Source organism: Pristiophorus japonicus, chromosome 18, assembly GCF_044704955.1.
Source record: "Pristiophorus japonicus isolate sPriJap1 chromosome 18, sPriJap1.hap1, whole genome shotgun sequence".
In the NCBI taxonomy this organism is placed as follows: Eukaryota; Metazoa; Chordata; class Chondrichthyes; family Pristiophoridae; genus Pristiophorus; species Pristiophorus japonicus.
This window is the reverse complement of record NC_091994.1, coordinates 39,964,936-39,980,825: the sequence shown is the minus strand read 5'-3', so window position 1 is coordinate 39,980,825 and position 15,890 is coordinate 39,964,936. Positions and strand designations below refer to the sequence as shown.

The window sequence follows — 15,890 nt, the reverse complement described above, 5'->3', positions numbered from 1 at the left end:
GAAAGGAATAGAAGGATATGTTGATGGTGTTAGACAAAAAGGTAATAAGACTAACGTGCACTTATATAGCACCTTTCACGACCATCGGACACCACAAAGCGCTTTACAGCCAATTAAGTACTTTTTGAAGTGTAGTCACTGTTGTAAAGTAGAAAACGTAGCAGCCAATTTGCACACAGCAAGCTCCCACAAAAAGCAATGTGATCATGACCAGAATCTGTTTTAGTGATGTTGATTGAGGGATAAATATTGGCTAGGACACAGGAGACACCAGGGATATCTCCCCTGCTCTTCTTTGAAATAGTGCCATGGAATCTTTTACATCCACCTGAGAGAGCAGGGCGGGGGGGCCTCAGGTTAACGTCTCATCTGAAATACAGCACCGAGATAGAGAAGAGTGAGAAGAGGCTCGTGTAGAGCATAAAATCATAGAGAGCTGGGCATAGAGAAGTTGGGTATAGAGAAGTTGGGCAAGGAGAAGTTGGGCATAGAGAAGTTGGGCATAGAGAAGCTGAAAGGCTTGTTTCTCTGCTGCAGACTCTATGTATTTCTATGTAAAGGACAGAAGTGTGCATTTTCCCTGTAATTATCCAATCACCCCAAAAGTGTAAGAATACACAGAAGTGAACTCAAAACTTTATGGTGCACAAGCTGTGTTTACTTTATAGGACACTATTCATTGAGAAATGCCAGCAATTCCAATTATCCAATCTACAACTGCTTCTTAACACCGTGTCTAACCGTTGTGCCACTAACTTACTTGCTCATGCTTCTGATCTACTACTCCTGAGAGGTGATTCCTGATTGAGATATGGTTGGGCTGTGGGTGGCTGGGATATTTCCCTTAAAGACTTGAGGTGACTTTCATCTAAGCCTTTCAGTTGCAATAGCAAGAGGTGCCATGCCCATGTCTAAATCTCCCTCCTGTGTCGGCATTCGATAGTGCCATAAGGAAGCAGGCTTGCTGCCACCCTACAGAGACAGCGGTGGCGGCCCCTACTCCTTGCAGCCTATGAGCTCAGAGGTGCTACAGGTCCATGCAATTTCTGATTAAAGGGTCCCAACCGGGTCTTGGGAGCCCTGTTCAAATGTGATGTTCAAGCTGACTCTTGGGGTATCTATTGATGCAGTTTTAACTGACACTCGTGGACCCACCAAAGTGCTTAGAATCTGTTACTGATGTATTCATAACCACCAATCTCCCAGGCCATCACTTGCTGTAAAGTGTGGCAATTCTTTCAAATATGGAAGCATTTGAACAGAGATGGGCAGGGGGAGAGTGACTTTTGTAACCCCGAACTATTTTAGCGCCCTTCTGAAAAATATAGCAGCACACTTAGTTTGTTCAATCCTTGTATTGCAGTCATATCACATTAACTCCTGCACAGCAGGTGAAGTCAGTTTTTGCTAAGGGTGAAAACAATTAAGCACAATTATGCTCTGAGGAGGATTTGAGTCAGCGCATTAGAGTCACAAATCTCTAAAGCAAAGGAACTGTTTGTGGCATATATTTTGAAGATTACGCTGTAGTACATTTTACAAATTGCAAAATCCATTCAGTTCAAAGGGTTTTTTAACTTTGCGTTGATGATTTATTTATGCTTGTCAAGGTGAGGGATGACAGTGCCGGGGAATGGAATGGAATAGTTTCCATTTCAAGCACCCTGTGGCTCCAGATCAGATGTAGCACACTGGGATGCAGAGTAAAGACCTTCCTTTTACTCAGCCCTGAGAATAAGCTTTAGCCCCAATCTCAGAAGAGTGGCCTTTACTGCACCCGTGTGACACTTTGCCACCTCGGTGAGATTGCCAGTTTGATGTCCCGTTACAGTTTTCTGTTGCAGACTCATCTGGGTTAAAACGATCCAAATCATCTAATTTAGATTTCCATTAAAACCAAAAAGTAGAGGAAACTTTGAGCCCATTAGTCTGGAGTGGATTGAACCCAAGTCCTAAAAGTGAAAGGTCAGTATCTCACCTATTGCACCCATAGTAGCTGATAATTTTAATGCTTTGGTATAAAATTCGAATCAGTAAATGTTTGTCATGAGTGATGATAAAGATGTGCCTCAGAGAAAGGAGCAGGACCTGATGTTTACGGGTCAGAGTTCACAGTTGCAGGCCTCATCTACCAATAGGCCACAAATATCCAATTATTAGTCCTCGCCTTCCCCCGCTCCTCCAGAACAAAGCCACGGACAATAGCAATCTCACCTGCAAGTTCTGACTCTATGGTGGTGTACCCTTCCACATTTACCAGCCACCTTCCACTATCTCACTGCATTTACCATTTTTCACGTGTGAGCCTAGGTAGGGAATATTGGCAGGCGATTTGTCGATGGGGGAAAGCCAGCTGAGTCTGATCCTGTCCTCATTTGATGCTCACTCATGCATACTTTTCCTTTGGTGTCACTTGTTAGCAATCAGAAGTAGGAGTTCTGGCTTTTTTTCCCTCCTCCATAGTCCTTAGGCGCTGAGGTTAATTGTAGCTCCCTAACCGCCATTCCGGCAGAGACCGTTTGGTCGAGGCCCTCTGGTTTTCAATAACGACGCAGAATGAACTGGTTATTATCCCTCTCTGCGCAATTGTAGTACCCCTACAATGTCAGCCGTGCCTCACTGGGTAGCACTCACGCCTCTGTGTCAGAAGTTTGTCGGTTCAAATCCCACTCCAGAGAGTTGAGCACAAATATCTAGGCTGACACTCCAGACTGAAAGAGCGCTGCACTGTCGGTGGTGCTGTCTGTCGGACGAGACGTTAAACCAAGGCCCCGTCTGCCCTCTCAGGTGGATGGTAAAGATCCCATGGCACTATTTCGAAGAAGAGCAGGGGGAGTTTTCCCTGGTGTCCTGGGCAATATTTATCCCTCAACCAACATCAATTAACATGGATTATCTGGTCACTATCACATTGCAGTTTGTGGGACCTTGCTGTGTGCAACTTGGTTACTGTGTTTTCTTACATTAGAACAGAGGCTGCATTTCAAAACTACTTCATTGGCTATAAAGTGCCTTGGGGCGTCCAGAGGTCGTGAAAGGCGCTTTATTACTACAGGTTCTTTCTTTACTTCATAACAGCCTGGTTGGAATCAGTTAAATCAGCAAAGACCAGGGATTAAAGCTCAGACTATATGATGTGTATGGATCAGTGGCCATCAGGGGAGCTCCTAATTCTTTGGTTAAAGAGGTCTGGGGGTTAAATTGAATAACCTCCAAAAGTGGGTGTGGGGACCATGGTACATGATTAATCTGTGCCCATACAATGGGCTGAAGTTTTGGCCTGAGTTGCTCCTACTTTTTTGGAGCAATTAGTTTAGAATGGAGCATTTTAGAAATTGCAATTCTCAGCATTTAGTTTGCTCCAGTTCTAGTGAGTTAGAATAGTTTCATTTTAGAACAGATGTTTTTTTCAAAAGGGGACGCGTCCAGCCACTTACGCCTGTTTTGCAAGTTTAGGCAGAGAAAACTTACTCCAAACTAACTTAGAATGGAGTAAGTGTAGATTTTTGTATGCTCAGAAAAACCTTGCTGACACTTATGAATCAGGCGTAGGGAACAAAAGATAGGGGGGAAGGGAAGTTTACAAACATTAAACACTTCACTTTTACAAATAAAGAGCCATCATCAATAATAAATGATAAATAAATCAATAAATCAACCAATAAATCAATCAAAAAAAATTAAAAAATTAAATATTTTTAAAAATCAATCAATAAATAAAAAATTATTTCCACTCACCTACTGCAGCACCGGGAGCCCTCCAACAGCGTGCTGGGATGGGCCCCCTCAGTGTCTCTCCCTCTGTCTCTGTCAGTGTCTCTCTCTCTGTCTCTGTCAGTGTCTCTGTGTTTCTGACAGCGAGGGGTGGGGGGAGAGGGGGGTGGGGGGAGAGAAAGGAGGGGGGGAGAGGGCGGAAGGGGGGAGGGGAGGGGGAGGGAGGGTGCAGAGGATGGGGAGAGTGGTGGGAGAGGGGAGAGAGGATGGGGGTGGGAGAGGAGTGGGGAGGGAGGGAGGGGAAAGGAGGGGGAGAGGAGGGAGAGAAAGGAGGGGGGAGAGGCTGAATGGGCCGGGTCGGGCCGCCGCCGCCGACACTTCGGGCGGGGCCCGCCCCCAGCGAGATGACAGGCGGGCGAGCCCCGCCGCCGACGAGGAGAGAGGGGAGGGGAGGGGGGTGGAGAGAAGAGGGGGGGGGAGAGAAGTGGGGGGAGGGAAGAGGGGGGAGGGAGGGGGGAAGGCTGAATGGGAGGGAGCTGAACGGGAGGGAGGTCCAGTCCGATCTTCGCCCGGTGAGCTCATTCGGCCAGGGCGAGGGTCGGGCCCCTCCTACGCAGCCTCGGGAGCCTGGAGCTACTGCACGTGCACGCATACTCTAGCGCGCATGTGCAGAGGTCCTGGCACTGTTTTCAGCGCAGGGACCTGGCTCCGCCCCCGACCCCTTGTGCTGCACCACGCCGAGCACGAAGACGTCCCGAGGAGACCGGAGAATCACAAGGTAAGTTTTCAGCGCCCTTTTTTTTTATTCGTTGCCAATCTTTCCAATTCTTTGTCAGATCACAAACGCCAGAGGTCACCTTGCACACATCAAGGATCACCCTGCGCCAATGCTCTTAGCCAAAAGGCCTAGAGCCCAAGCACCGTTCCTGGAAGTACTGCAATACCAGGTTCGTGCCATGGAGGTGGATGGGTCAGGCCCCCCACACACCTCCGTGGAGGTGGATGGGTCAAGCCACCCCACCCACCTCCTATTTCCAAAAAGCATAGGAGAATCACCTTCCTGATCCAGGGAGAACCACATTGGGGTCATGGTTACTCCCCTGTCAGGTCAGTTACACATGATCTTAGCCAAAAGGCCGAGAAGCGCCCTTTTTTTTTAAATTCGTTGCCAATCTTTCCAATTCTTTGTCAGATCATCTTGTCAGATTACAAACGCCAGAGGTCACCTTGCACACATCAAGGATCACTCTGCGCCAATGCTCTTAGCCAAAAGGCCTAGAGCCACTGCACCGTTCCTGGAAGTACTGCAATACCAGGTTCGTGCCATGGAGGTGGATGGGTCAGGCCCCCCACACACCTCCGTGGAGGTGGATGGGTCAAGCCACCCCACCCACCTCCTATTTCCAAAAAGCATAGGAGAATCACCTTCCTGATCCAGGGAGAACCACGTTGGGGTCATGGTTACTCCCCTGTCAGGTCAGTTATGCATGATCTTAGCCAAAAGGCCGAAAAGCGCCCTTTTTCTTCCAGAAAGTCGGCGCACCTTATCGAGATGTGCCGTTTTTCCAGAGGGCGGAAACTTGGGCCCATTGTGCTACAGGCAGCACGTTAAATTCATACTGCCTGCTGATTTCCATGATTGCTGCGTGCAGCCAACTCTACTTGCACTGTTCATTGGCTGCACGCATCAGTAAGGGGCCTGAGATTGTGAGTAGCAAGCCCTACTTAAAGGCAATCTACACCTCTTAAAGGTGTGGTGCATTGTGGATGCTGGAAGTGGTGTCAGGAAGTGAATTGACCTGGAAGAATTTGGTCAATGTGGTTCAACCAGTGAGAGGGCGCGTACCAAGGTTTTCTGATGATGCACTGGGAGCCTTGGTGTAGGAGGTGGGGAGAAGGAGGGACATCCTGTATCCTCAGGGGGGCAGGGGGCCCTCGAATTTTCTCAGGAGGCACTGGGAAGAAGTAACAACAGAGGTCAATGGCAGGAGTATTGTTCCAAAAATATGGATGCAGTGCAGGAAGGTTAATGATCAGACATGAGTGTCAAGTTTAATCTTCAAATGGCAAGGCCTACCAAATGCACCACTAGATTTATCCACCACTCAATTCATTACACCCCCATCACCCATCTGCCAACAATCACTATCATTCAATACTCAACCCTTCAATGCATACGCTTTACCTCACCCTCACACACTTAGCACCATTGCAAGCCACACACCTACATCTCACAGCTTACGCACACTGGCAGCGATTCAACCTTGACGGCCACAGGCAATGCCGTCCTTTCCCTGCTTTGAGGCTGCAGTTATGGCTGCAGCAGTTGACAGATTTCAGTCATGACCTCTTTTATGAAACAAAGACATCTCATGCATTGGTGCTTGCTGAAGTTGAGGTAAGAGAACTGTTCTGTACAGTCCCTTGGCAGTATGGCCTCCTGCTGAGTGCCTACTCCCATTCTCCTCCTCCCTCTGCTAGCAGCTGGTTCTGCTCTGCATGGCCTCTCTTCATTCTCCCAATCATGTTCAATTCCAAGAGGAAGCCCTACCAGGCCATCCATGTCTGGAAGCAACTTCTTTCAGCACAATATTTTAAATGACACGATAAAAATCAGCAAGACCAGCCAAACAACTTCCTGTAGAGCATTTAAATACTTTAGCCAAGTATAGAAAACCTCCAAAAACACATACCAGCAGCCAGAAGAAATAATCCAGCAACTATGAAAGGTCGTCGAGCTGAAACGTTAATTCTGTTTCTCTGTCCACAGATGCTGCCTGACCTGCTGAGTATTTCCAGCATTTTCTGTTTTTAATCCAGCAACTAACATATAAGTACTTTATGATCCCATTAAATAGCACCGGTGGGGGATCCTTCATGCTGTTTAATATCATGATTAGCTGTGCGAGGTTAAGAGAAGCGTTGGCTGGAATATGGTCCAAACTGGCAGTGTGGCTTCAGGTCAGTGTTGCACACTGATTCGCATCGTGATCTACCTGCTCTGCATGCTGCCAGCGGATGTTAAATGCGCGGGCACAAACCCCTTTACCAAGATGGCTTCCTACGCACTTCCAGTGCATACATCTTGGAACCCATTTTGAAACCTTAGCTGGCGACATAGCGCCTAAATAACAAGTACTAAACGGCCCAACATAACCTCCCGTAATATTCACAGGGCAGAAAAATTTAAAATTCCTTCAGGTCTTGCTGTTAGAAAATGAATTCTGCACAAGTGAAGGTTCTGCTAACATTGGCTATGTCCTAATCTTAATTAATCTGCGGAACTTCCCCGATGCATTTTAACAAGGAGAATTTCAGGCACCAGTGACATTTGCAGTTGTTAAAAAAAATACATTACTTTTATTAGACAGTGAACTCAATGGGGACTTTAATTTGACAGTGTTCAGTAATGAGCAGCCTTGGCCACAACTAGGAATGTTCTAACCACTGGGTCAGTCAAACATGAGTCATTGTGAAAGATTTTGAAATGCAGTCAATAATTTGGCTTTGAGATGAAGGATAAATCCTTCTTCATTGATCTTTCCATCTATCCAAGGCTGAGACATTTCAGCTTGTGGTAAAGTAAGTCTTCCCTTCGCCCTCCTTTGCAGTCATTATCCCCGGAGAGAGCTGTGGGTTTAATAATTGGATATTTTCACTGTAAATCTAACCTTAGAAGTACACCTCAAGTTTCTTGTTCCAATTCTAATCTTTTTGAAGGGGGTGTTAGGAGATGAGGTCCTGCAGACAGATTTTAGGCAGCTAGGAAATGAGGGATTACAGTTACGTGGATAGACTGAAGAAGCTGGGGTTCTCCTTAGAGCAGAGGAGGTTGAGAGGAGATTTAATAGAAATGTTCAAAATCACGAGAGTAGATAGAGAGAAATTGTTCCCATTGGTGAAAGGGTCGAGAACCAGAGGACACAGATTTAAGGTGATTGGCAGAAGAACCAAAGACAACATGAGAAAAATCTATTTTACGCAGGGAGTGGTTAGGATCTGGAATTCACTGCCTGAAAGGGTGGTGGAGCCAGACTCAATCATGGGTTTCAAAAAGGAATCAGATAAGTACCTGAAGGAAAGAAATGTACAGGGCTCCGGGGAAAGGGCGGGGGAGTGGGACTAGCTGACGTGCTCTTGCAGAGAGCCGGCACGGGCTCGACGAGCTGAATGGCCTCCTTCTGTGCTGTAACCATTCTATAATTCTGTGACTGAGTAAGCCTAGTGTCTGGGCCTTACATCATGCCATTGAGTGGGGAGGTGGAGGAGTCCTCTCGGTTTTACCCTGCCTCTCTGTAACCTTGTTAGTCCTTTCAGAAATGAAAGGTGTTCTTAAGCTATCAGTATGCTTGTAAATTAATCCTCGGGGAGATTGGGACAGTCATCATTTCGGCCTTATTTTGAGTCCATCATAAGGCCCCAACTAGCTCCGTACCTCACAGAGCTACATCCTCAAACTGTGCCCATATGAGTAATTGCCCCCCAAAAAAGTGAAATATCCCTTTTAATAAAAAAAACTGAGAGAATCAAAATGCTTGTATTTCTCTCTAATTAATGACCTGCTAACGAAGTTGGATTCTGAGATCTCCGCACGAGTGAAAGCTGAGATTTAATTCGCAACTGAGAGAGAAACAGGCAAACTCAGGTTTTCTTTTTAAATTAAAAGATAAGTTTCACGCCTCAAAGTTCCTTTTCAGAATTTAAAAATAAAATCCCATACCACCCTCTGCTTGTCGGCACTAAAGCAATGCTGGGAGTGATATTTGTGATTGGCAGCAGTGACATATGTGCAGTTCATTTAAATGTATGAAGCTGTACTGATTTCTAAGCCTTGCAGCCCTGTGGATGTTTACTGTCAATCTTCAATTTCCGCACTTTCCATTGGATTAAAAACAACCTTTAAAGCTCATTTTCAGTTAATGAAAATCCAATATTTTGAAAGCAGCTCCCACCTCCACAAATTGACAGCGGACGCTAGGAGGAAGAAGAAGTAATTAATTTTAAAACGGTTTTATTTCTTTTAGAGTTAAGGTAAGTAAAATTAACGCTCAAATGATTGGATGACAACTTGCATAAACACCTTTCACATAGAAAAACGCCCCAAGACAGAGGTGTAATTGGAAACAAATGGACACCAAGCCAAAGAAGAAGTGGTGGAGCAGGGAAAATGGTGGGAATCTCAGCACCTTAAAATGGCACCGCAAGTTTTGTTTTCCCCCAGAGCAGGGATCTCAGAGACCAAAAGCTTGGTCAAAGAGGTAGGCATTAAGGAGGGTCTTAAAACAAGAAAGCGAGGTGGATATGGTTGCCGAACCTCCAAGATTGCCTCAAATCTTTACCTAAAATAGCTGAGAAAGAAGCAAGAAGAGAGGAAGAGGAGACCAGCAGTAGGCTTTCTTCTTGCTTCAGTCCCTTCGGGTGATTTGCTTACCATGGCTACAATCTGTTATGTAGTGTGATGTCTGTAAGTGCTGTAAGCTTGTAATGCTTGTAGCTCCATACTGTGGATGTGGACGTATTGTGTACTGCAGCTGCAGAGTTATAATAAACAGACAGGCAACTACCGCAGCTTCCGGACCAAGCAGCCTCCATGTTAGGAGCTGTGTGTGTGTGCTCTGTGAAGACATGACAGTTGGCGACTGAGGATGGAGATTTCGGATGTTTAAAGCTTAAATTTTGTTGGTGAAGGATTCAGCCAGCCGACAGAAGACTTTGGAAGTTTCTGTCTTTGAAAAAAAAAGCTACAAAATCCAAGATAAACTACAGCACACGGTGAGAACAGCTAGAGATTAAGCATGGCAGGTGTAATCGGATATTTGGGTGAATATAGACATGACCAGGAACGTATTAAAGCATATGTGGATCGGCTAGAAATGTATTTCACTGCAAATAACATAATCGAAGTTCCAGACAATGCAGTCCAGAACCAAGCTGTGTTGGAACGGAAGAAAGCAATTTTCTTATCCGTGGCAGGTCCGGCCTTATACGAAACCCTTGTAAATCTGCTTGTGCCTGATGAGCCAAAGGACACAACGCTTAAAGGGATTTTAACGAAGCTGGAGAAGCACTATAACCTCAAACCATTAGAAATTGCTGAAAGCTATCGTTTCGGGATTCGGAATCAAAAGGCTGATGAAAGTATCAGTGATTACATCATAGCATTAAAAAAGCTATCGATGCACGGTAATTTTGAAAACTTTCAAAACCGAGCATTACGGGATCGTTTTGTTTGTGGGGTGAAAAATGATGCGATCAGAAGGAAGTTATTGATGACGGATGACTTGACTTTTGAGATTGCTTGTCAGACAGCGAGGTCGATGAGCATGGCCGAACAATATTCCCGAGAATTAAATAATGATTACGGTCGTCAGTCAACCGAGGTAAATCACCTGCAGGTTCAAAGTAAAAGACGGCCAGGGCCAAAAGTTTCAGAAACTGGAAATTCTGGAATGTCGAAGTCATGCTATAGGTGCCTGGGACAACACATTGCTCAAAGTTGTCCATACATGAAGGCAGAGTGTTTCTTCTGCAGAAAGACTGGGCATCTTGCGAAGGCATGCCGACTGAAGGGTAAACCAGCTTTTAAAGCTATGAGTCCAGCGTTCAAAGCTATGAGTAGTAATCCAAAGAGACTGCATGGCTTGGAAGTACAGCAGCAGGACGAGGAGATGTTAGAATTACACATCATCAGGAGCATGAGGTTAACGGACAGTGATTCGGAAAGCATCCAGAGTGGGGAAGCAGCATGGTGGATCAACTTTTATACCTGCATGCCACAGGGTGTACAGGTGACCCTTAGGTTTCCCACAGGTGTGCCCCCTTGTGGCAAGTCTTAGACATTGGTGAGGTTTACATACATACATAACACAATCAATACCACCATCCCTGTTTTCGGCTTACCTGGGGATGACAGTACAGCAATGGGAAGGAAGGAGAATTGGCCAGGCTCCCTAGCCCAGTAAGGTGGGCGGCTGAGTTCCCTGCTAGGGGGGATGAAAAAAAACCTCTGGTGGTGTTTTAAGGTGCGGGGATTCACATCCCATTTTCCCTGTTCCACCACTGCTATAGTGCCGAGAATAGTGGAGGAACATCCAGGTCTTAAAGTTTACATTCTTCATTACTTTTTTCAAAAGTTATTTTAGTAGTCTAGTATTCCAGTAACAGGGTATGTTAGAATATTTATGACTGTAATATTAGTGTTTGTTTCCCCGTCACAGTAAGCACAGGCAGACAGGCGATTCTGTGAAGCTACTGACAGTCAAAGGGTTAATCTTCTAGGTTTTAAGGAGATTGATGCTGAAATGATGTCTTGAAAGGGTTACGTCTTTGCAAAAGAAAAGTATCAGACATATAAGCAAATTGTTGATAGTCCAGATATGGTTACCATGGAGTTATTATCATAATATTTCATATCAATCTGCTCTTTATCAATGAATTCCAAATCAACAAACGATTTCCCACTTATTTCTGGGCGATCCATCTTACTCTACGTTAACCTCCAGCTGGCTGAGCCAATTTGTTCTGGAGTGTTACAGCCAGTCGGCCCGAGGATCAATACTCAGTCTGCAAATGGCAAGCACATTTCAGCAGGGGCGGCTACACTTGGCCTCAGTCCCCCTCAGAATGGGTGGGGGAATCGGCCAAGGTTCCTATTCCTAATTGCTATCCATTAATCCCTGCTGGAAAGTATGTGTGTGTGTGTGTGTGTTGGTGTGCGGTGTGTGCATGTATGTGATGTGTGTATGTATATGTGCGTGTGTATGCATGTATGTGTGTGTGTTTGTGTGTGTGTGTATGTGTGCGTGTGTGTGTGTGCATGTATGCAGCGTGCATGTGTGTGTGCACGTGTGTATGTGCATGTATGCATGTGTGCGTGTGTGTGATGTGTGTGTGTGCGCATGCGTGCGTGCGTGGTGTGAGCATGTATGTATGTGTGTTTGTGTGTGTGTTATGTGTGTGTGTGCATGTATGTGTGTGTGTGTGCATGTGTGTATGGTGTTGGCATATGTGAGTGTGTGCATATATCTATGTATGTGTGTGTGTGCACTTCAAATGAGGACAGAATGGAGGTGGCTACAATGACCTCACAGTTGCATATCTTACTGACACTCAGGGGTGAATTTCCACCGAGGTTCTCCTGCTCAGCTGTTGCAACTTCAGTGGTAGAGCCTTGGAATCCCTTCACTGTCTAAAGTATGGGCACTCGGGGGAGGCACTGGGGCAACTGTGTGCCAGCCCGGATCACCCGCCTTCAGCAAATGAGAAAAGAAAAAGAATACAGATAGAAAGAAGAAAGAAAGAAAAACTTGCATTTATATAGCATCTTTCACGACCGCCGGACTTCTCAAAGCACTTTACAGCCAATAAACTACTTTTGGAGTGTAGTCACTGTTGAAATATGGGAAACGCGGCAGCCAATTTGCGCACAGCAAGCTCCCACAAAAAGCAATGTGATAATGACCAGATAATCTGTTTTTGTTATGTTAATTGAAAGACAAATAATTGCTTTAATTGAGGACACCGGGATAACTCCCCTGCTCTTCTTCAAAATAGTGCCATGGGATTTTTCATGTCCACCTGAGAAAACAGACAGGACTTCAGTTTAATGTCTCATCTGAAAGACAGATCCTCTGACAGTGCAGCAATCCCTCAGCACTACACTAGACTGTCAGCCTAGATGTATTTGTTTATGTCCCTGGAGTGAGATCAGAACTCACAACCTTCCGACTCAAAAAACACATGCGCTACCCACTGAGCCACAGCTGACACTGGTGAAATGAGGAAAATAGATGGAGTGGCAGGGGTGGGGGCGATGTAAAGCTCACTGAATACTGTCAATTTGTTTCAGGTTAGAGATCATCAAATAAACTGAATTTAACACCCTGCACCCTCATCTCCTGACTCAGGTGTCAGATACTGTCTTTATGAATATATTCATCGTTTAATAGCCTTAACACTGAACTAGTCAGATTTGCAATATTTCTTTACAATAAATCCATCACAAGCTTTGACCTCATTTTTCACATCTATCATTTTTTTTGAGCTTCTATGTAATCCTTTATAGAACAGAAGGTGCTAGCACCTGATGCAATGGTCTACAATGTTGCTCTCCTGAAGGCACTGACCTATGCAGGATATGGATCCATGGACATTAACATTGGCCAATACGTCACACATTCTTCAAGTGTGAATCTGGACAGTGAGTGTTGGCAGGATATTTGACAATGGGGGCATCGCTCTCTTCACCTGATATCCCTCCACACATACTTTGCAGCAGGGGTCAATGTATATTGTCGGGAAGCAGGAATCCTGGCTGATTTTCATTCGCCCACAGCCCGAGCCCAGCTAATTGTTGTATTCTAACCACCATCCTGGCTGAAAACAGCTAACAAAGGTCAGTATACATGGCCGCTGTTATCAAGCCCATCTGAATCATTTGCCATAGAAACTTAGGGTTCCTCCTATCACAACGTCTAACCCCACTTGTACTGGGATAATATTCCATGGTCATTGGTCTTCCTCTGGGTATGTCACCCATTGGTATACCACTTAACTGTCCACTCTTCATGCATCAGTGTGTGTCAAAACCATTACAGCCAAAATCTGCCCTCATTCCATAAATAGTTTATCAAGTCACAATTTGTGATTTAGGTTTTTGCCAACGGCGGGAGAAGATGTTTATAGACTAGAAAGAAAGAAGCTTCATTCATGGTCTGAGCTGGTGGGCTGGGCACTCAATCTGGGCTTAGCAAGGAAGATGAGATTTGGCACCACTGGTGGCGTTGTTTACATGTACACACTTTCCAGCAGAAGTCACTGGGAAGTTAGGAGCAGAACCTCTGGCTGATTCTTTTTTCCATTCCCAACTCAGGTATGGGGGAGGTCAATTGTAATACTTACCTTGTCGTTTTTTTCTGAGGTCACCTAACTCAGCTCAGACCAGGGATCAAATCTGAGGCCTGACTGTCTTTCTGGCACATTTCCACGTCAGCCAGTGCACCTCCAAATACATCATCATCATCATAGGAGGTCCCTCGAATGAGGATGACTTGCTTCCACACCAAAAGGGATGAGTTTGCAGATGTTTTAATGAAGGACCCGATGTTCCAGTCCTGAACTCCAGGAGTGGAAGATGCCTGTGCGTGGATTTTTTTAATTGCACATTGCACATCGGCCACCACACGGGCTTGAAATGGCAAGGGTTAACTAGGACGACTGGAGACCAGCTCTGCTGCACAGACCTAGTGCGCACACATATCGCAGTGTGGGCTGGCCCATGCTGCCCCTGGGCCCTCGGCTCTTCTGGGCCCCATAGCCTCATTTGCCACACCTCAGCCACGATCTCTCGCCGCACCTCCGCCACAAACATTCGCCGTACTTCCGTCACGATCGCTCGCCGCTCCTCCGCCACAAACATTCACCGCACCTTCGCCACGATCTCTCATCGCATCTCCGCACCAAACATTCACCGCATCTCCGCCACGATCTCTTGCCGCTCCTCTGCCCTGACCATTTGCTGCATTTCTGCCTCGATCTCTCTCCGCTTCTCCACCTCAGTCATTCGCTGCACCTCCGTCATGATCTCTTGCCATTCATCCACCCCGACCTTCCCACTCCTCTGCTGTACCTTGTACCCTGCCGATGTTCCTGCCCACGTTCCAAATAGCGACCTAGGTTTTGATGATGTCACCCAGTTGCCCACCTCAAAGTCGTCGCACACTTGGAGCGGCTCGTGCTGGACGTTGTAGTGGCATGCTCCAGCTCTTTATCCTCCCGACCTGCAGTGGTGTCCTCTCACAGGTCGGGGTGGCCATTGGGGACCTCTGTTATATTTAAACCCTGCTTATGACAAATATATTTTCTTTATTTGTAGTTTGTACCTTTACATAAAAGTTTTATTTTAAATAGATCTGTGAGATGGATGAGGACCATAGTCAAATAGTTCGGGCTTCATTCAATGACCTGTATCAACACTTTATTGGAAGCTCTGTTTATAGATGGAACATGTCAAAACAATTCAACAAGATCTTGGCTATGTGAAAAATTCCAACAAGTACAGGATATCCAGTTCTTTGGTAACATGCATCATAATAAAGCCTGATATTAATAAAGTTCAAAACATACATTCAGAGTAATTCAGTTCAAATCATGCAGTTGATCACAGGGGTCAGCTATCTACCATAATACCAGCCCAGACATCGCCGGAGGGATGGAGGCCCGAAGGGGGGAAGGCTTGTGCAGGAAGACGAGGATAGAAGATAGGGCCCAAACCTGTGGTTTGAGCAGGTCAGAGGCTCACCGCGTTGAGATCGCCGGTGATTGGTTGGGGCAGCTGAGTCGGCCAGTGGGGAGCGAGAAGTGAAGGTCCAGTGGAGGGACTTGGCAGCAGGGAGGTCAATTTGGAAGGTAAGTCTTGATTGGGGGATGGGAGATGGGCAGTGGGCCCTTGCAGCACGGGTTTTAGGGGTAACAAAATACTTTGGGGGTCGAAGTGCACCCACTTTTAGAGCCGGGGGGTCTCAAACAGTGGGAGGGGGGGGATTGAAGGAGAGCGAGGTAAAGGATGGCAGCAGATGTATATAGGTTTAATAGAGTGTAGAATTTTCTGTCTGGGGAAGAATTTTTGTTCAGGGAGAGCTCCCTCGGGAGCTACAATTGCATCCGCCATCTTGAATATACCGCAAGATCCTGCAAATCACTTGGGAGGACAGACGCATCAACATCAGTGTTCTCGACCAGGTCAACATCCCCAGCTTCGAAGCACTGACTACACTCGACCAGCTCGGTTGGGCGAGCCACATTGTTCGCATGCCCGACACAAGACTCCCAAAGCAAGCACTCTACTTGGAACTCCTACACGGCAAGCAATCCCCAGGTGGGCAGAGGAAACGTTTCAAGGACACCGTCAAAGCCTCCTAGGTAAAATGCAACATCCCCACCGACACCTGTGAATCCCTGGTCAAAGACCGCCCTAAGTGGAGGAAGAGAATCCGGGAGGGCGCTGAGCACCTCGAGTCTCTTAGCCAAGAGCATGCAGAACTCAAGCATAGAGAGCGGAAGGAGCGTGCAGCAAACCAGACTCCCCACCCACTTCAACCACTGTCTATCCCACCTGTGACAGAGACTGTAATTCCCGTATTGGACTGTTCAGTCACCTGAGGAAGTCTTCCTCGATT

General features: G+C 46.3%; 2 pseudogenes; both read right to left on the bottom strand.

The window, feature by feature from the left end:
- Nucleotides 1-4,624: 4,624 nt before the first annotated feature.
- On the bottom strand, nucleotides 4,625-4,862 carry LOC139229473 (U2 spliceosomal RNA; annotated as a pseudogene).
- Nucleotides 4,863-4,993: 131 nt separating this feature from the next.
- On the bottom strand, nucleotides 4,994-5,231 carry LOC139229523 (U2 spliceosomal RNA; annotated as a pseudogene).
- Between the last annotated feature and the right edge of the window lie 10,659 nt (nucleotides 5,232-15,890).